Genomic DNA, 27,995 nt, shown 5'->3' with positions numbered 1-27,995 from the left:
CTCCGCCCTTCCGCAAATTACGTAGCTTGTACTATTTTTCAAAGCGAACATTAGATTCTTGCCAATGAAGAAGTCCCTTTCAAAATTTCCTCGCTTTCCGCGAGGAAAAGAGAGCGATATTCTGTGCGAGACAGAGTATACAAATAAATCTAGACTTCTCCCTTTCAGTATTTTCGCTACGTTCCCAGGTGTTCTGCTCGCGGGAATCGGCCAAAATTCCCCGAGCCACTTGAGATTCTTGGACACCCAAGTCGTGCTGTTGCTATTCAACTCGCCGCTCTGTTCGTGTTACCTAGAATCGTGACAAAACTGTTTTTCGCTCTAAGTTTGTAGTTTCCGCTGCCTCGGGCACACGTGCCAATGTCCACGGCTTCCCTTGGCAGCGTGTTGATGTACGCAGCGTATTCGCCTGTCGCTTATCCTCTGGAGGCCTGCCCTCTGTGAAGCGTGCCGACATGGGCGCGCGACCGCCGCTCGCCCGTGGGCACTACCTGTGTCCACCTGGTCGCCGGACTTCCCAGCTAGGAACGCATCAGAAGAATTCCTTTCATGCACAAAGTGTACCAAGTTTGCAAAGAGAAGAATCATAGCCCTTTACCGATGCTTAATGACACAATAATTCTCCTCCATCGCAATTCATATATTGCAATAAACTAAAGACTGATTTTAAAACCAATTATCTCCTTTAAATAAAAACATGAAACTCTTTGACGCTTTTCATCAGACTCCCGTTGAAAAGAATTTTTATAGGGAGTATGGCTAACTTCATGTGTAGTAATTTACATCTACAAATAAAAATTTTAAACCCTCTCTCTCTGGGTGTGTAAGACAAATTTCTATCATTGAACAGCTGTTTTTGCAGATTTAGAAAGGATTTACACCTGGCCAACACCAGCATAAATAAATACATTATTAGTTTCATACTCAAACACAGCATTCATACCTTTACAATGACATCCTATCAAAAATTAGGTTGAAACGTCCCCATTGAAAAATTATACAGGACTGTGCTTAAACTGACACACAATATTTTTAGCGCAACGCAATCTGACTTTCAAACATCCCTACAAAAGAATGGCCCTGACTAACATTAACCTATACCTTTCACAAATCACTTACCTCACAAAAATCTTCGTTACTCGAACTACTGCAATACAGCGAGCGCCACTACTGCCAGCTAAATAAAAAATTCAGACTACTGAAGGCACTAACTACTGATAGGCATAGTTAGCAAATGAAAGATTTTGATAGAGAACAAACAATGTATTTACCTTAACAGTGTTCAAAAGTCATAATATATATAGTAGTTCATGACATCCAGTCTTACAAATTTCAAAACTCCGCCATTTCTCTCCCCACATCCACCACTGCTGGCGACTCACCTCCAACTGCGCAACGCTACGCGCTGTTCACATCCAGCTGCCCAACACTACAATGGCAGACAACAATGCAAACTAGCCACAGACTGCACGCAGCACAGCCAGTGATTTTCATACAGAGCGCTACGTGGCGTTACCAATATAAAAACCTAAACAGCCTACTTACATAGTCCCCATGCTCCCCACAAAAAAAATTACAAATTGTTTTGGGCAGTGGCCAATAATGATTTTATAAAATTTTTCACAATTACAATAACAAAGATATCAAATGCACACACTTATTAATACAATGTTGGTCAAAAGCTAAAATTTTCTCACAGTCCATAAAGACAGTCCTGAGCATTCATCACAGTAAAACTGCAGTGTTTTTTTTCTTCTCGAAGTCTGAGCGGTAAAAGACAATGCACATGGAAGTAGTGGATTTCCATGCAGTCTTGAAGAAGTAGTGTTGTCCTTCCAACGGAAAGGCAGTGCTGACATGCAGACAGGTAATGGGCCACAACAGAGGAAACCCACAGCAGAGTCAGTCGAAGTTTTGAAGAATATTGGTAGGTAGGTCATCACAGAGCAGACCCACTGTAGTCCCGGTAGGGATTACGGTATTGGTGGGCCACCAGAGATGCAGGCCCACTGCAGTCCTTGTTGAAATAATGATATTGGTGGGCCATCAGAGATGCAGACCCAATGTAGTCCTTGTAGAGATGGCCAGCAGCCATCTGTTGTGACTGTGCGGGTGCACAATCACCACTGAAGAGTCTTGCAGATAGTATAGCAAGTCCATGAACCACCACTTGTGCACTCACAAAAAATTATTTTTGAAATTTCCTTCGAACCAGCAATGCTGTTATCCAGTCCCTTGCTGAATTATTAACACACGTGCAAACACTATCAGTCCCTACTTCTCACATATTGTCCATATACTATGACCAACAGAAACGTGTGCAGTGAAATGTAACTTATGAGTTACTTAATTTGATGAACTGTTGTCAATTACAATTTTATAACATAAGAATACAATAACAAAGGTACAAAATACATCATTAAAAACATAACAATATAGATAACATTTGTAGTACAGGCTTTACAAAAGAATCGAACTAACATATACATCAGTGTTACAGGAATTATGACATAAGTAAATACATAAAAGATCAGAATAACTTTTGAAACATCAACTTTACACGTGAGCATTAAAACAAAACAGAATAAATAATGTCTAAGCATACTTACAAGGTAAATAACCTATTATTAATGCCAATTATATATGAGGATAACAGTATTCCTCATCATAGTGAATGTAGCTTAGTATTAGAAGAGAAAAAAATTCTATGAAACTACACAGAGACAGGAAGAAAACAAATACACAAGGGTACACAAACACATAGTGGGATAACACAAAAGGAAAGGACAGGGTTTGTTTTCAGTGTAACATTTGGTACTGCAGTCCACCCCAAAACTTCATTCCATATATCTTTCCTCTTATTTCAACATTTGATTCCACCAAAAAAATTCTATCCAAGCATGCTTTCTGTATTTATATGTTCACACATTTCTTACCTCATTATTTATTTTCCATTACTTACCTCATCAGTTATTTCCAAGAAAATCCTACCTAAACCTGTTGTCTCTAAACCCTGCTTTTTTGTTCATATCCTCTTTCAAAAATAGTTTTTCTCCACTGTACACTACTTTTTTGGCCAAACCATTTTCTAATAGCTTCTCAATGCATTTCTTCCAATCCATCATAGTTAGTTTCTTATATAGTCTACCCCCTCTTACGCTAACTTAAATCTACTGAGCTCAGATATATATACCAATGGACGAGGCAATGCAGCAGCACATAACAAATTAACACAAACCGTAAGAACCAAAAAAAAATGCAAATCGGCAAAGCAAGCAGCAGTAAATCTAAATTAGCAGAGAATTTGCAGTGTTACAACTAATATGAGCCAATGTGCAGCAACAAGAAAAATAAATCAGTAGTAAAACTGGCTTAACAGAGTAAAACAAATTGGATTTTAGTAGCACTATGCCGGGCAAACAGCAGCAGCAAACGCAATAACTTATATCTAAACATGACAAAGCTCAAGCAGAAAAAAAAATTACACTAAAGACAACAATGCAGAAAATGGAAATGTCTATTCACATCTTAATATCTACATATGTCATTAAAGTGGAGCACCACAAGAAGTTATTCTACCAAAAAAAATTACCAAGTAGTTGAAAAGAAAATTATGTATGCAGTAACTGTTATTAATCCCTTCTTATTGTTATTTCCTTTCCAAGTACTCCTTTTTCGAAGAACGTGGATCATAAAATTATTATTTAATGGATCTGTTGACAGAAATTGTTCACATTAGCAAATGCATTTAATTTTATTTTATAAAACCAATGCTGCAACACAGCTGGAAACCAGATATCAAATGAAATAAGCAACTATGAAAAGCAAAGCATAAAAATATCATTCAATAGTCATGTTACATTTCATAAGTTAGTAGAAATTCTCTCAACTCTCGTAGAAAGACGCTTATCATAATCAGGTGTGCAGATGTAAGAATATTTCCCATCAGTCTATAAGCATTTCAGTAAGTAGCACAAAGTACACGCTCCACAATATAATCATATGTTTCCAAGTAATGAGCTTTCTACAAAAGAATGTCAATAGCGAGATTAATGGTCTCTCTTTTTTTTTCACCTAATGGCTTTTTCTCCAGGCAGGTGACACAGCTGGGCATCCACGACGCATTACGTGAAGGTCACTTAACTTTCTTACTGAAATATTTACGACAGCAGTGTCAGTCTCATATAAAAAAAAAATTCACAGGCTGAGAATTTGCGTTACGAATGTGTAGAAACAAAATCCTATAAATATAACAGTGTCCAAAAAATTTTCGCCTGCATTGTGATACATTCACGCATTTACACACATTTCATAACTCTTAAAGTACGATTCTCAGCTTATTGATCATAAACATACCTCAACAGCATAATACACATTGTCATTGTAATAATAACATCATAACACCTCAGTCAAATCTCAAAAACGTCGTAGCATTCTGCAATAATTTCAAAACCTAAAAAAAATTCTCTGCTCATTTCATTAGTGTCATCTACCTCAAATGTAATTAAAAAATCGTGATCCCATACCAAATATATCATTCAAAGCCCTCATAGTACCACAATGGTTCCGAGAAAATATGAACAGTTCACAAAGTACAGACAAAATACAATTTCATGAGTGTGAAGTTATCCATCTGTGTAATTGCGTAAACATGTGTCACTGATGTAGTAAAAAAATGTTTGTTTCTCTGTTAAATAATCAGATAGCTGTGTAATTTATGTGTTAGAGAAATATGGTACCGATGTGTAAAGTTGTATAAGCAAATATCATATTAGCTAGGGCTCCTTGTGCTTGCCAAACACATGGTACACTAAGTAGGCGTGTACCCCCTGAGGATTAATGTAATTATACCCTCAGGTGTTACAGATTACAGCAATTGAATGAAATGTATAACAGAAAATCTTTGTATCATTATACTTCAAATATCTTTAAAAATAAATGTTTTAAATACAAAATTAATCACTCAAATACGTGTACCGTAGCGCCAAACTGTGCGTCGTGTTGTAAGATAATCTCTGTGGAACTGTCGTAGTTATTTTCCTCTGAAAGCTAAGTTCTGCAGAAGCCAATGTACTTACCTCATGATAAACAAAAGTGAAATGCTTTGCGTATAGATATCGTAGTTATCGTGATCAAGAAAGTACTACACTGTAACGTATTGTTGTGCTACAAAACAAAAAAAAGGCTGTCTTACTGTAGCTATACCAGAAAGTTACTATTAAACATGTTTTACTTTCCAGAAGAATTCAGAAAAAATGTGCAGATATAAAACAAAAAAACCACAAAAGCAACATTGTAAATTGTCACACATTAGTAGCGTCGTGATAAAATCGTGTAGCTGTCACATAAACTAACCACTGTGTCATCTGGTATCTCACAGAAAGTACTTTAAATCCAGAATGTATTTTCAAGTAAACCAAAATGTTGCATTAAAATCTCATTAGCAGTACTGGTAAATGTTCTAAGTATGTGAGCCTTATAGTCGTTACGTAATCGTGCAACTAACAAGCAAGAATGCACACACACAATAACACTGTGTCGTCTGTTCACAATAACAATGCATTCGTAATTTCTGTTTAAATAACTTCTCTTGGTTCTTGACTGGATATTTAACTTCAAACATTGTTGCATGTTAACAGATTCTAAGTCTGACAAATTGTACTAGTAGTGTGAAGTGAAAAATGTTATAGGAAACACTAAGTTAAAAAAACAGATTATCTCTCAATAAACGGTTTTACATGTGAAATGTGGTGCAATCCTTTACTCTTCATAGTACTCAAAGTTTCAACTTCAAAGTAAAGAATGCTAAAATTTTTCTCAAGGTTGGTGTCTATGTTATTTTTCGCTGAGCCAGCGGGCGCACGTGGCTGCCTGCCGTGCGAATCATTGTCTGTGTACTTTGTTGGCGTGCATCATTATTAGGATTAGGAGACCTAACTTCTAGAAATTCACCTTGCCGAGAAGGCCCTGCTCTGTTTGAAGCTCGCCAGTTCTGATGGAATTCAGGTCTGTCGTTACGATCATATCGTCTGTCGTCATGTCGGTAGATTCCATAGTTTCTTTCCTGTCGGTAACGTGGCGGAGAATTTCTCCCTGAGTCGTAACTGCACGCTGGACCGTTGCGTCTAAAGTTATTCTGTCTCCATTGATAATAATTATTTTGGTTCCCATATTGTCTGTTTCTCTGATTGTCACTGTGATAGTCATTACCGCGGAGAGGTGATCTTTCCCTGTAATTATTACTACTCTGCCAACGGTTGTCATACGGATGGTGTCTGTTTTGGTCACGATTTACGTTATAAGAATAGCCCTGTCGTGTATTATTTCTGTCATTGCGGAATTGTGACAGATGTGACCTGTAATTGTCGTGCTCCTGTTTTCACATTCCGCGATTGTCAGTGTCAATTTCCAGTTCTTGTAACAGTCCCTGAAGAGCTTCAATGTCGTCTTTGCAACGTCCTGCTAAAATAATATGTCGTAAATGTTCAGGCAGTTTGATTAAGCAAATGCGGATGAGTTCTGAGGGGCTGTATGGGTTTGAAAGATACTGATTCTTATGCAACATGTCTTCAAAATATTTCATAAGACTGGAAATTTAAGATTGTTCGAAACGTTTCATCATTATGATGCTATGTTTTACTCGGTCTTGTGTAGCTTGAGACCAATACGCTGAGAGGAAGGCATGATAAAATTCTCCTTCACTGTGACAATCGTGAATGACCGATCGCATTCTTACAGCTGGTTCATTCTCCAAGTAGCCACACATAAATTCTAACCTGTGCTCCAATGACCAGTTGGGAGGAAAACAATGAGAAAATTGATAAAGCCAGGCTTGTGGATGAGTGTCGTTGTCAGAATTCTTAAATGTTTTGAATTTACGTGTAGTAATGAACAGCTTATAGTCGAAATCATCGTGTCGGCGAGTCGCACATCGCTCATTGTTACTTCGTTTCGGCGGTTCCATCTCAAAATCCAAAGCGCCTTGCCAATTTCTTTCATAATTTCCGAAGTGTCCTGTGTTATTATTTTGTGGTTGTTCCGTATTTCTATGTCCCTCTTCCCGTACTGGAGCGCGAGTGTCCTCTGAAATATGTAATTCTTGTATTACCTGCGTCAACTGATCTTGTACTTCCCGGATTTCTCTTTTGTACTGTGTATTGATTTGATTTTGATTTTGTCTGAATTTTGTAATTTGTTCACACTCTTCTGTGTCAGTGAAGGCTACGGGTCTTGTGTCATTCAGATCATCATCTACCTTTGTAGATAAGTTAGTGACTTGATCCGAAAGTTCGGCTACTTTCTCCGATAGTGAACACATTTCTTCAGTGTGTTTTTCTGAACCAAGTTTCAGAGTGCCATTTGTGTTGAAATCGAATCTACTGTGTCCTTTAAGTTTTCCTGAGTTTTTGCGAGTTGCGTAACCGAATCGGTAGATGCAACTGAGTCAATTTTAGCCCACAAGGTCTCATGATTTTCATGAACAATGGTTTGCAGTTCTTTTATGGCTGCTTCGTGATTCTGTAATGCATTTTCATGTCGCGAAAGAATAGGTTGAAAATGCTCACAAATTTGTGTTTTTACGTCATTACAGACTTTTTGACATTTCGATTCAATTTTATGTAACTCAGTAGTTAAATCTTCACGTGTTTGTTCAAGCGTTGTGTCTAACTTCCGAAGCTGTTGCTGTGTTTGTCTCTGATTTTGTTCCATCGTGTCTAACTTTTGAAGATTTTGTTCCATTGTGTCTAGCTTTTGAAGCTTTTGTCCCTTTTGTTGTATTAATTGTATCAACAATGCACTGGTGTCTGAAACATGTTCCTCAGTGCTTTTCGGCAGCGAATTTTCACCGGAAACATTCACATTTTGACAAGCAGTAACTGTGTCTTGACTTATTTGAGAAAACTGTGAGGACCCAATACCTGAATCTACAGTATTTAGCGAGATTGTGTCCTGTCATTTCGGATTCCTGAGGCGAGCTATTGCCGACCGATCGATCGATAATGCTTCCCTGTTCACTAATTGTTTCACTGTCTACGCCATAATTTGCCGCCCGCTCCATTTCCCTATGCACAATTCCAAATTACTAGTTTGAACATTAGTTAATTCATTACACAGTGGCGCTAACACACTGCTTTCGTCTTCAATGTCATTTCTCAGTTTACTTTAGAGCCTAGTATTACGTTTTTCACACGCCATTATCGTCACAATATTTCACATGACAACACAGAAAAGCACAATTTGAAGAGCAAAATAAGAAAACACATTAAACATAGCACTGAAAATAATATCTCGTTAATTGCATGCGCAGCTGCGAAATACTTGGTACAAATCTACGTGCATGCCACAACTGCTTTACTGTACAACAATGAAAGGCTGCAACTACAAAGGAGATTCTCTCTTCAATTACGTGCTAGCAATAAACAAAATCTACACTAATTACACAAACTACAAGAAAAAAATCAGAAGATTCCAGTGAGGTATCCTCGGCTAAGGGTCGACATATGAAACGTCCCCTTTGAAAAATTATACAGGACTGTGCTTAAACTGACACACAATATTTTTAGCGCAACGCAATCTGACTTTCAAAAATCCCTACAAAAGAATGGCCCTGACTAACATTAACCTATACCTTTCACAAATCACTTACCTCACAAAAATCTTCGTTACTCGAACTACTGCAATACAGCGAGCGCCACTACTGCCAGCTAAGTAAAAAATTCAGACTACTGAAGGCACTAACTACTGATAGGCATAGTTAGCAAATGAAAGATTTTGATAGAGAACAAACAATGTATTTACCTTAATAGTGTTGAAAAAGCATAATATACATAGCAGTTCATAACATCCATTCTGTACTCAAAAATCCGCCATCTCATTTCCCACATACACCACTGCTGGCGGCTCACGTCCAACTGCGCAACGCTACGCGCTGTTCACATCCAGCTGCCCAACACTACAATGGCTGACAACAATGCAAACTGGCCACAGATTGCACACAGCACAGCCAGTGATTTTCATATAGAGCGCTACGTAACGTTGCCAATAAGAAAACATAAACAGCTTACTTACATAAAGAAAACATAAACAGCCTACTTACAAGTGTCGCGCACTGTAGATAAGATGTCGCGAGTTCGAGTACATTCACTGCTACGTTTTTTAAAACGGAATTCTGCTGTCTGCTAAAGTTATCAATCTAATGGAACTTTGAACGTAATTCCCTTCACTTCTCAACCCAAAATAGTCGCATGTCAAAAAAGAGCTAGACCCGGCCATATGCATTATCTCACAGCGTACTGGAACGCAGAAGTTCTTGGGGAATTGTTGAGTTCATGGTAAGTGTCGCGCACTGTAGATAAGATGTCGCGAGTTCGAGTACATTCACTGCTACGTTTTTTAAAACGCAACTCTGCTGTCTGCTAAAGTTATCAATCTAATGGAACTTTGAACGTAATTCCCTTCACTTCTCAACCCAAAATAGTCGCATGTCAAAAAAGAGCTAACTTCAGCGACATTTTGCTCTTTTCAGGTTTAATAGACAGCCAGGCAGCAGATGCATCTCGAAACTTTTGTATTATGTAGGGGGAGCGCGCATCGTGCCAAAATACGTTAGAAAAGTATTTTCTATATTAGCTGTCGTGTGGTAGTGGCATTTTATTCTTCTTCAAACCTTGTTTGACAGCTTTAACTCAGAACAAGTTTTCTACATGATATAATCAATAAACTGCAAGTGCATTGTCAGGCTGTTATAGATAACATCAGAGAATTCGCATATATCCTTGATGATTAATATCTCTCTCATGTTTACTATTGTTTTAAGAACACTAAAGGAAAACTTACGAAAATTGTGCACTGTATTATAAGAATTAATTTATTTAATTTATTAAATTAAACACGAAAACGTCTGTGAATGAGTTTCTTAGTTTAGAGTACACTTACGAAAGAAATATAAAAACAACTATGAGAGTTACTGATTTATGATGCTTAGTTTGCAGTCAGTTCTGTGTATTATTAGTTACTACGCTCCAGTCCCTAAACCTAGTTACAGAAATGCGAATCAGACGCATTACGTATTCCAGGCCGTAGCAGCCGCGACTTGGAGACGACAGCTATGATCACTTCCCAGCCCGCTGTAGGATCACATCGGTTCGTCTTCTTCCTGCTGGTACTGTAACTGAGATTTGGCAACAAGGCAAGGTATGTTTGGCCACTCTGTGCTAGACGAGTTACTTCCTGGTGTGCACGGAAATAAGCCTCAAAGTTCACTTCATTTTACCTGTCATTTCCATTGAATAATCTGAGTTATTATCGCTTGAGGTGTAATAAAAGATAGAAAATTTTCGGTTTTCAGCCCAGAAAAGTCGTTGCACGTGGAAATCACAACTAATCTCGTCCTTTAAGTAGCGGTTTACGAGTTCTGGTAACCATTGGCCTCGTTAGACGAAGCTAAGACACATACCTCTTCGCCAGCTCTTTGGTAACGTGCTGACCTGTGAAAAAACGTCCGTTATGGATCGCAGTTCCAGTAACTGTAACTTTTTTATCCCTTCTGTGGAAGAGCTTCAAGCAGTCAGGTCAAACATAGATAAGGAAATCGCAAGAAAATACTTTTGGCTAATAGTGCAATGGTGAAAACTTACAATGCTGCACAACAGGTAACGCCTCTTTCCGCTGCTGGCAAGCAAATTTTGGGTTCTAAGAATATGTAACTTTATCTATGAAATGCCACATTGGAATACCCCTTGAGTATGTCACAGCATACCAATTAAACACATACTCAATCTAAATGAGTAGTATATTAATAATTCGTGTCCATAGAGGCACGCTTGTGAACAGATACTCAGTTTTATTAAAACAGACTTTCGTCGTAAGATTATCGTGGGTAGTATTATTTCATTTCTTATAATGTTGTTGTTGTTGTGGTCTTCAGTCCTGAGACTGGTTTGATGCAGCTCTCCATGCTACTCTATCCTGTGCAAGCTTCTTCATCTCCCAGTACTTACTGCAACCTACATCCTTCTGAATCTGCTTAGTGTATTCATCTCTTGGTCTCCCTCTACTATTTTTACCCTCCACGCTGCCCTCCAATGCCAAATTTGTGATCCCTTGGTGCCCCAAAACATGTCCTACCAACCGGTCCCTTCTTTTTGTCAAGCTGTGCCACAATCTACTCTTCTCCCCAATTCTATTCAACACCTCCTCATTCGTTACGTGACCTACCCATCTAATCTTCAGCATTCTTCTGTAGCACCACATTTCGAAAGCTTCTATTCTCTTCTTGTCCAAACTATTTATCGTCCATGTTTCATTTCCATACATGGCCACACTCCACACAAATACTTCGAGAAACGACTTCCTGATACTTAAATCTATACTCGATGTTAGCAAATTTCTCTTCTTCAGAAATGCTTTCCTTGCCATTGCCAGTCTACATTTTATATCCTCTCTACTTCGACCATCATCAGTTATTTTCCTCCCCAAATAGCAAAACTCCTTTACTACTTTAAGTGTCTCATTTCCTAATCTAATACCCTCAACATCACCCGACTTAATTTGACTACATTCCATTATCCTCGTTTTGCTTTTGTTGATGTTCATCTTATATCCTCCTTTCAAGACTCTGTCCATTCAGTTCACCTGCTCTTCCAAGTCCTTTGCTGTCTCTGACAGAATTACAGTGTCATCGGCGAACCTCAAAGTTTTTATTTCTTCTCCATGGATTTTAATACCTACTCCGAATTTTTCTTTTGTTTCCTGTACTGCTTGCTCAATATACAGATTGAATAACATCGGGGAGAGGCTACAAACCGTGTCTCACTCCCTTCCCAACCACTGCTTCCCTTTCATGCCCCTCGACTCTTATAACTGCCATCTGGTTTCTGTACAAATTGTAAATAGCCTCTCGATCCCTATATTTTACCCCTGCCACCTTCAGAATTTGAAAGAGAGTATTCCAGTTAACATTGTCAAAAGCTTTCTCTAAGTCTACAAATGCTAGAAACGTAGGTTTGCCTTTCCTTAATCTTTCTTCTAAGATAAGTCGCAAGGTTAGTATTGCCTCACGAGTTCCAATATTTCTACGGAATCCAAACTGATCTTCCCCGAGGTCCGCTTCTAGCAGTTTTTCCATTCGTCTGTAAAGAATTGATAGTATTTTGCAGCTGTGACTTATTAAACTGATAGTTCGATATTATTCACATCTGTCAACACCTGCTTTCTTTGAGATTGGAATTATTATATTCTTCTTGAAGTATGAGGGTATTTCGCCTGTCTCGTACATCTTGCTCACCAAATGGTAGAGTTTTGTCAGGACTGGCTCTCCCAAGGCTATCAGTAGTTCTAATGGAATGTTGTCTACTCCCGGGGCCTTGTTCCGACTCAGGTCTTTCAGTGCTCTGTCAAACTCTTCACGCAGTATCTTATCTCCCATTTCGTCTTCATCTACATCCTCTTCCATTTCCATAATATTGTCCTCAAGTCCATCGCCCTTGTATAAACCCTCTATATACTCCTTCCACCTTTCTGCCTTCCCTTCTTTGCTTAGTTGCATCTGAGCTCTTGACATTCATACAAGTGGTTCTCTTCTCTCCAAAGGTCTCTTAAATTTTCCTGTAGGCAGTATGTATCTTACCTCTCATGAGATAAGCCTCTACATCCTTACATTTGTCCTCTAGCCATCCCTGCTTAGCCATTTTGCACTTCCTGTCGATATCATTTTTGAGCCGTTTGTATTCCTTTTTGCCTGCTTCATTTACTGCATTTTTATATTTTCTCCTTTCATCAATTAAATTCAATATTTCTTCTATTACCCAAGGATTTCTATTATCCCTCGTCTTTTTACCTACTTGATCGTCTGCTGCCTTCACTACTTCATCCCTCAGAGCTACCCATTCTTCTTCTACTGTATTTCTTTCCCCCATTCCTGTCAGTTGTTCCCCTATGCTCTCCCTGAAACTCCCTACCACCTCTGGTTTAGTCAGTTTATCCAGGTCCCATCGGCTTAAATTATTCTTATAATTTAATTAACGAAATTAATAATTAATTAATTAATTAATATTAATTAAATAAATTAATTCTTATAATACAGTGCACAATTTTCGTAAGTTTTCCTTTAGTGTTCTTAAAACAATAGTAAACATGAGAGAGATTTTAATCATCAAGGATATATGCGAATTCTCTGATGTTATCTATAACAGCCTGACAATGCACATGGAGTTTATTGATTACATCATGTAGAAAACTTGTTCTGAGTTAAAGCTGTCAAACAAGGTTTGATGAAGAATAAAATGCCACTACCACACGACAGCTAATATATAAAATACTTTTCTAACGTATTTTGGCACGATGCGCGCTCCCCTTACATAATACAAAAGTTTCGAGATGCAACTGCTGCCTGGCTGTCTATTAAACCTGAAAAGAACAAAATGTCGCAGAAGTTAGCTCTTTTTTGACATGCGACTATTTTGGGTTGAGAAGTGAAGGGAATTACGTTCAAAGTTCCATTAGATTGATAATTTAGCAGACAGCTGAATTGCGTTTTAAAAAACGTAGCAGTGAATGTACTCGAACTCGCGACATCTTATCTACAGTGCGCGACACTTACCATGAACTCAACAATTCCCCAAGAACTTCTGCGTTCCAGTACGCTGTGAGATAATGCATATGGCCGGGTCTAGACTTCTGAGAGACAAAGAGTTACAGCTTTTCTTTTGCACTACACGACGTTTTCAACAAACAGAAAGCGCAATAGAGAAGCTCAAGTGGAAAGGAACACTTCCTATTTAAATTTCTGCATCCTACACTGTTGGCTGTTCTGTGAAGGTGGCAGTTACGTGATTTTATTTCGGTGATTACAAAATAGAGTCGAATGTATGCACTGGGTAGCCGAGGCAGCTAGTTCATGCTGATCCAGTCAACCAAGTAAATGAATTTACTGAACATTCTGAAAATTACTACAAGGAGCCAGTGTGTAAGAATTCTCATCCAATGCATCGCAACGGCGTTACGATAGAAAAATGAGTCACAGAGAAGAGGATTTGGTGGTCTGTTGGACTGATGATAGGTTCGTATCCTACAGTCTAGGTTCGATTCCAACTCCTGTCAATGATTTTATATAGGAAGAGACAGATTCCTTTCTCTTCTGGCTACACCAAGCGAAGAAGATATGTGGTCTGAAATTCACATTAAAAGTGATATTCCTTCTCTACCAAGTAGACGTTAGGTTGAACCACAATAAAGTCTGGAGTGGCGACATGTAGAAACTCTATCACCAGTAACCTTTCTTATACTAGTTATTTATCTCTAGTGACGAAACGAACGTTATGTAGGGTCACAGGACACTTATTCCATCTTTTATTTGAGCTTCTGTATGTCGATAAAATTGGTTCTGAACTGGGAATGCAACTCAGACCGCCCTTAACGCGGAATTTGATCCCTTCGTGACAATACAGCTCGGCTGCAATTTGTTGTTTGTTCAAAACTGCAGATTCCTCAACGTCTCCACATGTTTACGTAAATGGGTTCGAATCCTGGTCCTGCACTAAAGATTTCATTATGTATTATCAAACTCTAGCATGAGAACACCTATCTGCTGGTGGATAATAATTTTGATGTTTAATGTATTTTTATTCGATATTTGACGTTTTTGACTCCCAGTGAGACACAGACCTATTTGCGAGATCACTGTAAGTTCAAGATGTTATTCCGAGCTGCTGGTGGAGAAAAATTCGGTAGTTGTGTGTAGTCAACAACGATGTGTGTGGGGCTCTATTCCCAGTCAGCACTGAACTCTTCGTCATATTATTTCTAGTTCAAACATGCTCACATGTCGCTGCTGTTTCAACAAACCCATATTTAACGTTCGTTTTCTCTAGAATATAACAGCGATAGGAGCCGAGTTGGAGTCCTGGGAAGGAAAAAATTAATGTTTCATCTCGTCATTGCAGTTAAAACATCCAGCTACTGCCGAGAAAATGCGATATGTCACAGTTGATTGTGCTTCGATATCAATCCGATTAGGTTCTGGGTTGGAATCCCTGTCCAACACAAAGCTTTACCTCACGGCATTTCAAGTAAGTTACTTGTGAAGAAGCAATATTTAACATCTCTCGTAGTTCGTTAACAGGGACAGCAGATGCTGGGTAGGAATTCGCGTCCGTTAAAAATGTCTGCGTTATGTAATTTAAAGTTGATATTTGTTAACTGATACTGTCTAAAATCGAGGTATATCACTCTCTGTATGCCTAATCAGGAATGACTGTTAGTTTCCGTCAGTCACGAAATCTTTGCTTAGTCTGCATGACCTGGGTTTGAATCCATATGCAGAGCGAGACGGTTCGTCGTGTCATTTGAAGTTCATACATATTCTCAACTAGCTGCTCGTGAGGACTTGAATTTTTAATGTCATTTTGTGTTAAATAATAAGTACGGCATGTTACTTCCAACAGGAGATCATGAATACGACGAACTTACTACGTGCATTACCTATCTGACGTAATAAAGAGAGTGGTAAAGTTTCATGTATGTCATTTATTGTAATAAATGTGAGCTTAAAAGCCTTAAGGACAGTCTTATCTGTGATAAGGTGTTCCCTGATATGTGTAGTATCGTGGTATTATTTTACATCTTGAGTTATTGCGATACAGAGCGGTGTTTTCTAGTGGTGACTTGTTGGAACCATTTTCAATAGTCAAAGGACTGTACCAAGGAGCGATTAGAGGACCTGCTAGACAGCTGCGTTATGCCGGTTGCATGCGAATTAGGCGAAATGCAATTCACGTCGTTCGGATACTTTTGAGCACGACTGTACATGCACTTCACATCTATCAATTTCTATCCTGTTTGGATAATTTCTTCATGGTGGGACTTGTTTCTTCTTAATGTATAGTGCCAAGCCTGCCATTTAAAATTATGATGGAAGAGAAAATACCAAAAAAGAACAAGAAATTTAAAAAATATAGAAGGGAAAAAAAGCAGATTATAAGACGCTTAAGTAAGAATCTGTGAAAAGGAAGCTTCAATAGAGACAAGAAAAGCTCAAAATCTACCAAATCAAAATTTATACACCAACTGCAACATGAAGAAACTAAGGAAAGAAGAAGAAGAAGAAGAAATCTTTGGTGATGATTGTGATGAGAGCTTTGAAGATTGTTTGGGTACAGCATGAGCAGTGTCAGCAGTGGTAGCATGCTGTGCATCCTGACACTCCAGGCTCAGGACCTTGTATTTGTAATCATTGTTAAAGCCTAAAGGATGGGTATTTAAACAGCCACTCTGCATATCCTTACCTGACAAAGTGGCTAAAACTGCAAAAATCTAATTCATCAAAAAAATTGTATAAACAAGCGCTGAGTTTCGTGAGTTACACTTCGCATGCGCCCCTTTTACTATCTGAATCCTCCGTAGGGAACAAACTACATTTCATTTGATAATATTCTTCTCGGGTATGCAGCCGGATCATAACGTCTTCATGACACAATATTCCCGCGGTCCAACTGGCCGCCATCTTCAGGTGAGAGTGCTGGTGCACTATCTCTCCGGCGAGATCGTGCACCAGCACTCTCACCTGAAGATGGCGGCCAGTTGGACCGCGGAAATATTGTGTCATGAAGACGTTATGATCCGGCTGCATCTCTCCGGCGAGATCGTGCACCAGCACTCTCACCTGAAGATGACGGCCAGTTGGAGCGCGGAAATATTTTGTCATATAGACGTTATGATCCGGCTGCATACCCGAGAAGAATATTATCAATTATTACGCCGGGAAAGCCTTCGTAGCTACATTTTATTTGTATAAAAAGGTAAAAAAAATCAGACATCAATGACAGTATTAGCAAAATCAGGTAATGATATTAGATTTTGTCCATATCTGGGTCATTTGTAAATGAGATGCTGTTATTCATTTTAGATGTCATGAAAGCCATCCTCACAACCTTTCCAGAATATGACTAGAACAATGATGCGTACAATTTTATTGAAATTATTTCATATGTGAGTGTTAAGAGCCACATAAATGAATAATGGTCTTATGTGTTCAGAGTTCAAAATATGTTGTGAAGAGGAACTGCTTCCACTGTCATGCGGTGATGATGTAATGTTGTTTGTTGACTTCTGTATTCAGTGTTGAAGAGGTTAAGGCAAAGTGTGGAATTCTATTAGCATTTCATAGAGGAAATGAATTGTAAGATTACCCAATATTTTTCATCCACAGTGATTAAAAAGATAAGTTGTTTGAAGGCGATGATGAAAATGCCAGAGGTATGAAAGTAAGGAAAAGACTGGAAATGGAATCACTTTTGCTGAAAATGTGCCATTCGTGTGTTGGCCTATGACTGTAAATAGCGTTTCTTGTGATCTTCCAGACTGTTCGACAATGGAACAGCACTATTATGAGCATCACTGCACCTGAAGGCTGTTGCCAACTTGATGTTCATCAAACTAATAGGACCTACAACTGTGGAGACCTGATTCCTGAAGGAAAGACACCTGGCTTACAGGCAGGAAAATTCAGGAGTGAAAGCAGAAGAGATATGGTAGCTATAGTCTGATGCTGTGTGGAACCCACTTTAAGCAATCACCTGCAAGGTACCTCTTTTAACCTTAATCCTAGATATTATGTATAAATCTGGATTATTTGATACTTTCAATGGACATGTTAAAAGTATGTTGTAATTTCTTACAACAAACAAGTGGGAATTCCAAGTTCGAGTCCCAGTCTCGCACAAATTTTCATTGTCATTCCATTGTCCATATTCACAACTGGGAATGTATTTAATGTTTTTCACAATGACTGTATTTGCTGCAGTGCATGCATGTCTGAAGGAACATTGCATAATACTTCTGAACAACACAGGCACTGAAATATGATAACTATCCACCAACACCAGGCAAGTCAGTTTCAATGGAAATGTCTCTCCTATACAGGAATATACATAATGAATTTACTGAGTGCAACTTGTACACACATGGTTGATGACATATGGAAGTTGGGGTCAGGCCATAAGCTGTGCTTGGATAGCTCAAAGGAAGGTGATCACTTGCAATAAGCAAGAAATCCAGGTTCAAATCCTGATCTGGCATAAATTTTGATTGTCATCATTTCACTATACAGCTCATGCCTGTCCATATGTATTCCATAACAGCTGTAGTCACTGCAGTGCCTGTTCCTTTAGACATGCATCCAGGTCTAAAGACACATTGCATTGTACTTCTGAACAAAACAGGCACTGCAACATTGTACAGTATCTGTACATTCATCCTACAGTTATCTGCCAATGTTTTTATTTTTGTAACTTCTTCATGCAGACCTGCACATGGTTTGGGAAATAAACATTGAGTCATTCATTTCTTTAGTGGAAGAACATCCAGTTTTGTAGCACAATAGTCAGGAAAATTATAAGGACAGGATTCATACAAAACTGCGTGGAACTATGCATCAAGGAACTGAAAGGCTCATTTCAAAACATGAATGACAATAGGGAAAAATTGCGAGTAAGTTGTGCAACCACTTAAGAATGTTTTATTGTGCCATTTTAAAAGTGTGTTTACATTGAGTTGAATGAATAAAAACCTTCCAAAAAAATTATATTTCAAAAAATACCTGTTTTAAAGACCCAGCTGAAATAAAAAAAAGTGATTTACATCTTCATCTACATCTGTATTCTGCAAGTCACCTTATGGTGTGTGATGAAGGGTAATTTGTGTACCCTGTCTCTTCCTCCTTTTATCTGTTCCAAACAGCTATGGTTCCAGGGAAGAACGATGGCTGCTAAGCCTCTGTCTGGGCTGACGTTTCTACAATGTTATCTCAATGGTCTTTTTGTGAGATATGTGGTATATAGAGGAAGCAATATATTGGCTGAGTCTTCTAGGAATGTACTCTAATGGAACTTGAACAGTAATGCAAACACTAATACAATATGCGGTTCTTATAGCATCTGTCACAGTAGTTGGCTGAGCATTTCCATGACACCTTGATGCTTACTAAATGAATTTATAACAAAACATGCTGCTTTTTTGGACCTTCTCTATTTCATTTGTCAATCCTGTCTGGTATGGACCCCAAACTGACTAGAAATATTCAAGTATTGGTTGAATGATTGTTTTGTAAGCTATCTCCTTTATTGGTGGACTACATTTCCTGAGCATTCTTCAAGTAAATCTCAGTCTGCCAACTGCGTATTTCCAATACAAATTACTCCACGCAGATACTCCTTTATGGAAGTAATTGCTTCCAATGATTGTCCTGCAACCCTTTAATCATACAATAAAGGGTATTTCTGTCTATGTATTCACAATACATTACATTTGTTTTTGTTGAGGGTAAACTGCCACTGCCTGTGCCAGGTCGCAATCTCCTTAAGGTCTCTGTGCATTTTACTATGATTTTTTAGCATTCCAACTTCTCTGTGTATAACAGTGCCGTCTGCAGAAAGCCTCATCGAACTTCCAAAGTTATCTACTATATCATCTACAATACTTTATAAACATAAGAGATTGTTATTGTTGCTACCAAAGTATCGGAAAATTATTGACTGATTTACTTCAGATTTTTCCATGATGTTCAAATAAACATTCGAAGGGATATAGGCTATACATTTTTTTTATTACACAGGATGATTACGATTAAAGCTCCAGTTTCATAAAACTTTTAAAAAAAGAACTATTGCTCAGAATGACGTCAAACTACAATGGAAAATTATCAAAGAAGGGGGAAGTGTTATGGAAAAAAAAGTTAACAAAAATTCAATCACTAGACGGCACTGTAAGCAGCAGAATATGCTAAATTAATTATGATGGGCACATGGCTGTTCCCCCGCTTGCATCTGCGATGCTTGGCATGACCATCTCAATGCAGGATCACTGGCAAAGCTCTTTCACAAGGATGGTCAGTCTGTACCAGTACATCTGAAGAAGTTCCAGAGACTCAGGAGTATGAAAAAAGTTGTTGTTCCAGTGCCTTCCAAGGGTCTGGAGAGAATGGTAATGAAGTTCAGAAAGACAGGCGCAGTGAGGCAGAGGGAGGAAAACAACTGACTGATCTGATGCCAGTAGAGGATTTGGCTATAGCTTTGCAGGAAGGGTTGAGTTGTGGTGTGCAAACAATCAGTACACAGGGAATTGGCTGAACTTTGGGCATACCTCTTACCACAGTGCATAAATTTCATGTATTGCTCTCCATACATATGCTCAGGAATTGCTTAATACTGACCTTCCCGTAAGATAAATGTTTGCTCTAGAATTTCTTGCTTGCATGGAATTTTAGATCTCAAAAGGTGTGTAAATACACAGAATTGTAGAATATGGACAGCTGAAAATGCACCCGCACATCAATTGGTACCACTTCATTCCGCAAAGGTAACTGTGTGGTGTGGTTGACAGCATTGTTTATCGTATAGCCATATTTTTTCCAGGAGGTTGGTCCTGCGGCTTCTGTTACCTGTACCATCCATGGTAATGCTATGAGAGTCTATTGAGCACTAAATTCACTTCAGCCCTTCAACAGCATGAATGTGTGGGGACCACTTTTATACAAGATGGTACTTCTCCACACACTGGACAGCCAGTGTTACTTTCATTCTTGCAGAATAAAATCACTTCTGTTACTTTTAAAGTTAATGTTTGAAGGTCGCATCTTGGTGTTCTTAGGTTTCCTGTTAATTATGCCCAAATGGGGTGGGAGGGGGGTAGGTGCAAAGGGTGATCTAAATAGTCCTGAGTTCAATCAAAATTCCAGCCATTCACGCTAAGCCATAACACCTCATGCTTTACTACCAAAGGGCTAAATAGTATGTGATAATTATCCTGTCAACTGAATGTCACAGTAAAAACATCACATCATTTGGATTAATTGTAAAATACTGTTCACAAAACATCCCAAACACTTGTTGCTAAAGCCACTTCCTAATTGATTAAATGTAGCTATGTAACTATTACTCTTATGTACTGACACTGAATTTACTCTCTCAGAGTCAGAGACTGAATTGTATTCTATTTCATTTTTAATTTTTTTTTAAATTGAGCCAGAAAACATAACATAATCTTCACCTTTCTTCTTGCATCTTGCATCATGTAAGCATGTTATTTTTCTTGCTCTCTATAATATTAGAATAATAACAAAATTAGTTCAGTTGAGATTTATTTTTTTTAGAAAAAGTGCCAGCATCTACTTTTAATGTCATGTAAAGCCCCTGTCTATACAGCAGCATTTCAGTAACGTTGGAGGACTAAATTTTAATCATCTTCCCTCACAATAATACTCATTTTGAGGGCTGCAGTACACAATGTAACAAACAGAGCATTGCTGATCATTTTTCATCCTAATTCTCTGGTATCTTCTCCATCCGTTACAACCCTCATTTTGATTACTCCTTGTTCTCTACCATTCTCGAACACACAAATCCATTGTCCCATCCCCAGCCACCAGCTTCCACTACTTCAACATCATAGGAGTACTACAAACAGAATTAAATACATGTATCACAACACACAACATGAAACAGATACTTCACAAAAAATGCAATGCTCTCAATGCTCATAATCGTATTACCTATAAACAACTAAAAGAACGTCCTCTCTCCTTTCTTGTCCTCTTTGCAATGCTTTATAATACTGTATCATCCACAAGTTAGCATCCTGAACTGTGGAAAAATTACAAAATCCAACATTCCTTCAAACTGCACAAATTACCTACTGAAGCCACCTCTTACCACCCCATCCACGTCATCTCAGTACCAGCAGGATATTCGAATCTTACCCTCTCCCAATATATTCATAAACACCACCTCCTTCCTGTTAACCAGACTGGTTACTGACCCAGATTCTCTTCAGATGATCAACTCCTGTATCTCACTCATCTCCTGTCCCACCAACTCGACATCCAAAAATCAGCAGTTTTTTCTCCCTCGACCTGGAGAAAGCCTGATTGTGTATGTCATTCCAATCTCATTTTCAAACTCTAGATGTATGGCACTAACCTGGTCATTGAGTGCCCCTTGGTCACAAACACACATAAACTCTATATTGGTGCACTTCCAGTTACCTACGTCTGCTTTCTTTACCTTCTTCCTGTCTAATCACCCATAATTGGTCACTGTTAACAATGCAAACACCAAAACCTTCCATCCTACTGCAGGTGTCCCCTGAGGATCCAGCCTTTCTGTTCTCATTTATCTCTTCTACAGTGCCAAAAAGCGCAAAACACTTCCACCAGTCCACCTCCTTCAGCATGTTGATGCCACCACTTTCATAGCCCTCTTCCCTATGATCTAGAAATCTCATTGATCCCTCGAAATTCATTTCAGTCACTTTACCTCCTGGTGTAACCAATGGTCCCTCAAGATGAACCATTTCGAAACTCAGGCAAGAATTAAAGGAGAAACCGTGATTTACACCTCACCATCTATACAACTGTTCTGCCTGTCCAATTAACTAGCACATTAAAATACCTTGGGCTAACATTGGAATGCCGTTGAGCATGGAAACCCCCATCTACTAACCGTTCAAGAGCAAGCCCACAACAGACTAAAACTATGAAGGCTGTGCAGAAAGTAATGCAAAACATTTTTTTTCTCAGCCAAAAACAATGCTAAGAATGCGAAACGTTATGTATGTACTATTTGACGTCTCCTACATGAACACACCAAGTTTCCATCACTTCTGACGGATAGTTTGACTGCAAGACAGTTTCAAAATGGCGTCTCTAGGTAATGTAGTTACAAGCAACGTGCCATCATTGAATTTATCACTGCAGAGAAAAAAACTGTGGGGAATATTCACAAACATTTGTTCAAAGTCTATGGAGATGACCAAAGTACAGTTAGTTGCTGGGCACAGAGGGTGAGGTCATCAGAAGGCAGTTTGGCAGAGCTACATGATTTTCAGCCGTTGGGAAGACCGTCCATGACTGTCACACCTGACATGTTGCAGCAAGCTGAAGCTATCATTTGCGAGGACAGACACAGTATGACTTGGCAGTTGGCACTGCATCTGTCAGTCAGCAAAGGAAGTGTGGATGCAATTATCCACACTCTTGGATATTCAAAAGTGTGTGCAAGATGGGTCCTGTCGTTTCTAACAGTGGATCACAACCTGCGCAGAAAAAACATTTGTCTTGATTTGTTGCAACATTTTGAAGCTGAGGGGGAGGACTTCTTGTCACAGACTGTGACAGGCGATGAAACCTGGGTTCACCATTTTGAGCCAGAAACAAAACAACAGTCAATGAAATGGTGCCATTCCCACTCCCACAGAAGAAAAAGTTCAAAGCAACTGCTTCTGCTGGTAAGGTTATGATCACTGTGTTCTGGGACTATGAAGCTGTGAATCTCATTGATGTGATGCAAAGAGGTAGTACCATTAATTCAGAATCTTATGTCAACACATTAACAAAACTAAAGATGCGTTTCTGGTGACTTCGATCCACAGCAATCCACGATATGTTTTTCTGCAAAACAATAATACTTGGCCCCACACAAGTCTGAGGACCACTGAGTGCATTGCGAAACAGTATTTGACAGTATTACCCCATCCATCCTACAGCCCTAACCTAGCCCCCTCGACTTCCACTTGTTTGGGCCTTTAAAGGGTGCCATCCATGAGGACAATGAGTTGATTCACACTGTGAAGCACTAGCTCTGCCACCAGAACAAGAATTGGTATCGACAGGGCATACACGCACCCCTGTTCCATGCTATAGGAAGACCATAGAATGGGATGGAAATTTCGTGGAAAAATAGGGTGTATACATAAAACACCATTCTTTCGTTTGTGTAATTCTCATTATTTTCAATAAGGAATTGTTAAAGAAAGAATGTGGTGCATTACTTTCTTGGCAACCCTATTAATAACTGGCCAAGTTTTGGGATTTCACCCTTCCAATATCCTCCACACCTACACAACCTTGATGCAACCCATTCTCTCCTATGTAAATGTTGCATGAATACCCGCCCCTACAAAGTTTTATCAGCCCCTCCAAAATCTTGAATACCTAGCACTCTGTCTTATTGCCTGCATACATTTACCTTCCCACACATGGATCCTCTACCAGCATTAATTTCCCACCCCTCCTCACCCACATTCAACACCTCTGCATATCCATCACTATCCGCAAACTTGATTCCAAGAACCCTAATGTTTCTCATCTGATCATTAATCTTGGTGTGCTACCAAGCCTTCATAAACACATCTCACCATGCCTGCATCTACATACACTCCATACCTCTTCCAGAAAATGAAATCTGCTCCAATATTTATCCATCCTGTCAACTAGAACTCTTCCCCACCTATGCCACTCCAAATCAGAGCTTCCCCATACCTCTTCCCTTCCTATTTCTCCCCATCTGTTCCTCTCCTGATACCACAGCCCCCCACACAAACAAAACTCATCTTTCCTTTCCATCTTCCCACTATCTATCCTACCACCTACCTCTATTTCCAGATACCACCTAATTGTTTATATATTTACACCTATGCTCTTCCTCCCTACACAACATCCAATGCTTGCTCCTCCTCCCAAAACATTTTTACCCAATGCAGGTCCTACAGATATTTTGTGATAATTCAGTGGTGGTTTTTAATGAATATCACCATCCTTTTCACTACATTTTGAATGTCTTTTTTTTCTTTTATCTTTGCCTGACAAAACACTAATTTTCTTCTCTACATATCTGTCTGTATGCTTGTTCTAATTTTGAGGTACTGTATAGTGATTTTGATGGGATTTTTATTAATAGGTACACTGATTTTCGAAGAAGGTTTGTGTGTATAATATATAAATATTTGGTTCAATATGGCTGCAGTGCGGTGAATTAAAGTCAGTCACCACCGTGAAACTGGTGCCATTACTGTCCTCCAGTGAATAGCAAAACTTGCAATGTGAGCTATTGCTGTGCACTCAAGAGTGTCCGTTTGATATTCACTACTCCCTGCAGTGGCGACATTTCTCCAATCACTCTGAGACACGTTCGTTACAGTTGTGTGACTTATAGTCGTTTTCTGCTCAGGTATTTGTATATTTTGTGTTGCTCTCACATACTGATGAATCAAGTTAATGGTAACCAATACAGACATGAACTGGCATCTCATTGCAAGACTAGGACAATGGCATTGAGCAACACAAAACTATTATTACCATATTCTATACATCTACAGACGTCTGCTTCTGCTACACATTTTATAAATTAAAGCTCTCCTTTGTGTTTCTCTCTGAAAATATTAAGTCTAATCTCAGGAACAACTGTAGGAGACTGATTTACATGGTATCTTGTAGCTCCCATCATTGCCACAAATGTCAATCTGAATACCATTTAAATATGGAAGATGTAGCATTTGTGCCATGTATTCCGTTGCACATAGCTCCAATCATTTGAATGTACCCAACACAGTGGATTGGGCCTTGCAGGAGGATGAGATGTGGGTGGTTACACGTTTGCATTGCTCAAGGTAGAGGGCCAGTGTGGAGGCTGGCCATCTGCCCTCGCCCATTCACCCTGCGAGTAGACAGGTAGCTGCTCCTTCAGCAGGACCTGAATAGGCACACAGGGGGAGGGGTTTACTAGTTATTGAAGTGTGTTATGGAGACCCTTAGGCAGACAGCATTCAGGGCTGGAAAGAAAGCCAATTTACGCTAAGCATATCTGCTGGGGACTTCATCAGAGATATGGAGAAGGCCTTGCCTGCAGCTATTGAGCATGCAGGGTGCAGTCCTCTGAAAATTGTGGCTCACATCGGCACCAACAATAATTGTTGCTTTGGTTCCAAGGTCGTCCCCAGATCATACAGGCAGCTAGTTGAGATTGTGAAAGCTGCTACTGTCAAGCGTTGGGTGCAGGCATAGGTCACAATTTGCAGCATTGTGTCTAGAGTTGATTGGGGTCCTTTGCATTGAAACTGTGTCGAGGATCTGAAAAAAAAAGGCTTTGTTGACTCTGTGATGGGCTTGGCTGAAAATTTATGGACTCACGTTATTCAATGGAAGACTGTAGGACTCTCCTTGATAGGTAAGAGGTGCACTACACAAGGGAAGCAAATCCTCAGGAAGCAAAGTATTTGTGAAGTACACATGGGTTCTTTTTAGGCTAGGCGTTAGGATGAGTTCTCTGATGAACACATACCAGATGATTTGCAGATAGTGAAAACAGATCGTGTTCAGAGTAAGGACAGATTGACTATCAAAATTTTATCAGTAAATTATCAAAGTATTCAAGTCGGCTGGAGGACGATGTATTGAATCGGGACGCAATTTGAGTGTTCCACCGTCATTAGCAGGCCCTGACCATTATAACTAAATATCAGCTTTGCGTCCGATTCGATAATCTATACTCACAGGAGAACGACCTTAAGGTGCTCGAGGCAGCAATAGACCCATGGAGACAAGTCGGCTTGAGGACGATGTATTGAATCGGGACGCAATTTGTGTGTTCCATCGTCGTTAGCAGGGTCGGAACGTTAGAATTAAACGTCACTTTTGCGTCGCATTCGAAAATCTAGTCTCACAGGAGAACGAACATAAGGTGCCCGAGGGAGCAATACGCCCTTGGAAACAAGTCGGCTGGAGGACGACGTATTGAATCTCGACGCAATTTGAGTGCTCCATCGTCATTAGGAGGCCCTGAACTTTACAATTAACTATCAGTTTTGCGTCCGATTCGATAATCTAGACTCACAGGAGAACGACCATAAGGTGCCCGAGACAGCAATAGACCCTTGGAGACAAGTCGGCTGGAGGACGATAAATTGAATCTCGACGTAATTTGAGTGTTCCATCGTCATTAGGAGACCCTGAAGGTTGCAATTAAATATCAGTTTTGCGTCCGATTCGAAAATCTACACTCACAGGAGAACGACTAATAGGTGCCCGAGGCAGCAATAGACCCATGGAGACAAGTCGGCTGGAGGACGATGTATTGAATCGGGACGCAGTTTGAGTGTTCCATCGTCATTAGGAGACCCTGAACGTTACAATTAACTATCAGTTTTGCGTCCGATTCGATAATCTAGACTCACAGGAGTACGACAATAAGGTGCCTGAGGCACCAATAGACCCATGGAGACAAGTCGGCTGGAGGACGATGTATTGAATCGGGACGCAACTTGAGTGTTCCATCGTCATTAGGAGGCCCTGAACGTTACAATTAACTATCAGTTTTGCGTCCGATTCGATAATCTAGACTCACAGAAGAACGACCATAAGGTGCCCGAGGAAGCAATACAACCATGGAGACAAGTCGGGTGGAGGACGATGGATTGAATCGGGACGCAATTTGAGTGTTCCATCGTCATTAGGAGGCCCTGAACGTTACAATTAGCTATCAGTTTTGCGTCCGATTCGAAAATCTAGACTCACAGGAGAACGACCATAAGGTGCCCGAGGCAGCAATAGACCCATGCAGACAAGTCGGCTGAAGGACGATGTATTGAATCTCGACGCAATTTGAGTGTTCCATCGTCATTAGGATGCCCTGAACGTTACAACTAACTATCAGTTTTGCGTCCGATTCGAATGTCTAGACTCACAGGAGAACGAACATAAGGTGCCCGAGGCAGCAATAGACCCATGCAGACAAGTCGGCTGGAGGACGACGTATAGAATCTCGACGCAATTTGAGTGTTCCATCGCCATTAGGAGGCCCTGAACGTTACAATTAACTATCAGTTTTGCGTGCGATTCGATAATTTAGTCTCACAGGAGAACGACCATAAGGTGCCCGAGGCAGGAATAGAACCATGGAGACAAGTCGACTGGAAAACGATGTATAGAATCTCGACGCAATTTGGGTGTTCCATCGTCACCAGAAGGCCCTGAACGTTACAATTAACTATCAGGTTCGCGTCCGATTCGATAGTCTAGACTCACAGGGAACGACCATAAGGTGCTCGAGGCAGCAATAGACCAATGGAGACAAGCCGGCTTGAGGACGATGTATTGAATCGGGACGCAATTTGTGTGTTACATCGTCGTTAGGAGGGTCGGCTCGTTAGAATTATTTGTCAGTTTGCGT

Source organism: Schistocerca cancellata, chromosome 7 (genome assembly GCF_023864275.1).
Source record: "Schistocerca cancellata isolate TAMUIC-IGC-003103 chromosome 7, iqSchCanc2.1, whole genome shotgun sequence".
Lineage (NCBI taxonomy): Eukaryota > Metazoa > Arthropoda > Insecta > Orthoptera > Acrididae > Schistocerca > Schistocerca cancellata.
Note: the sequence above shows the minus strand (reverse complement) of the source record.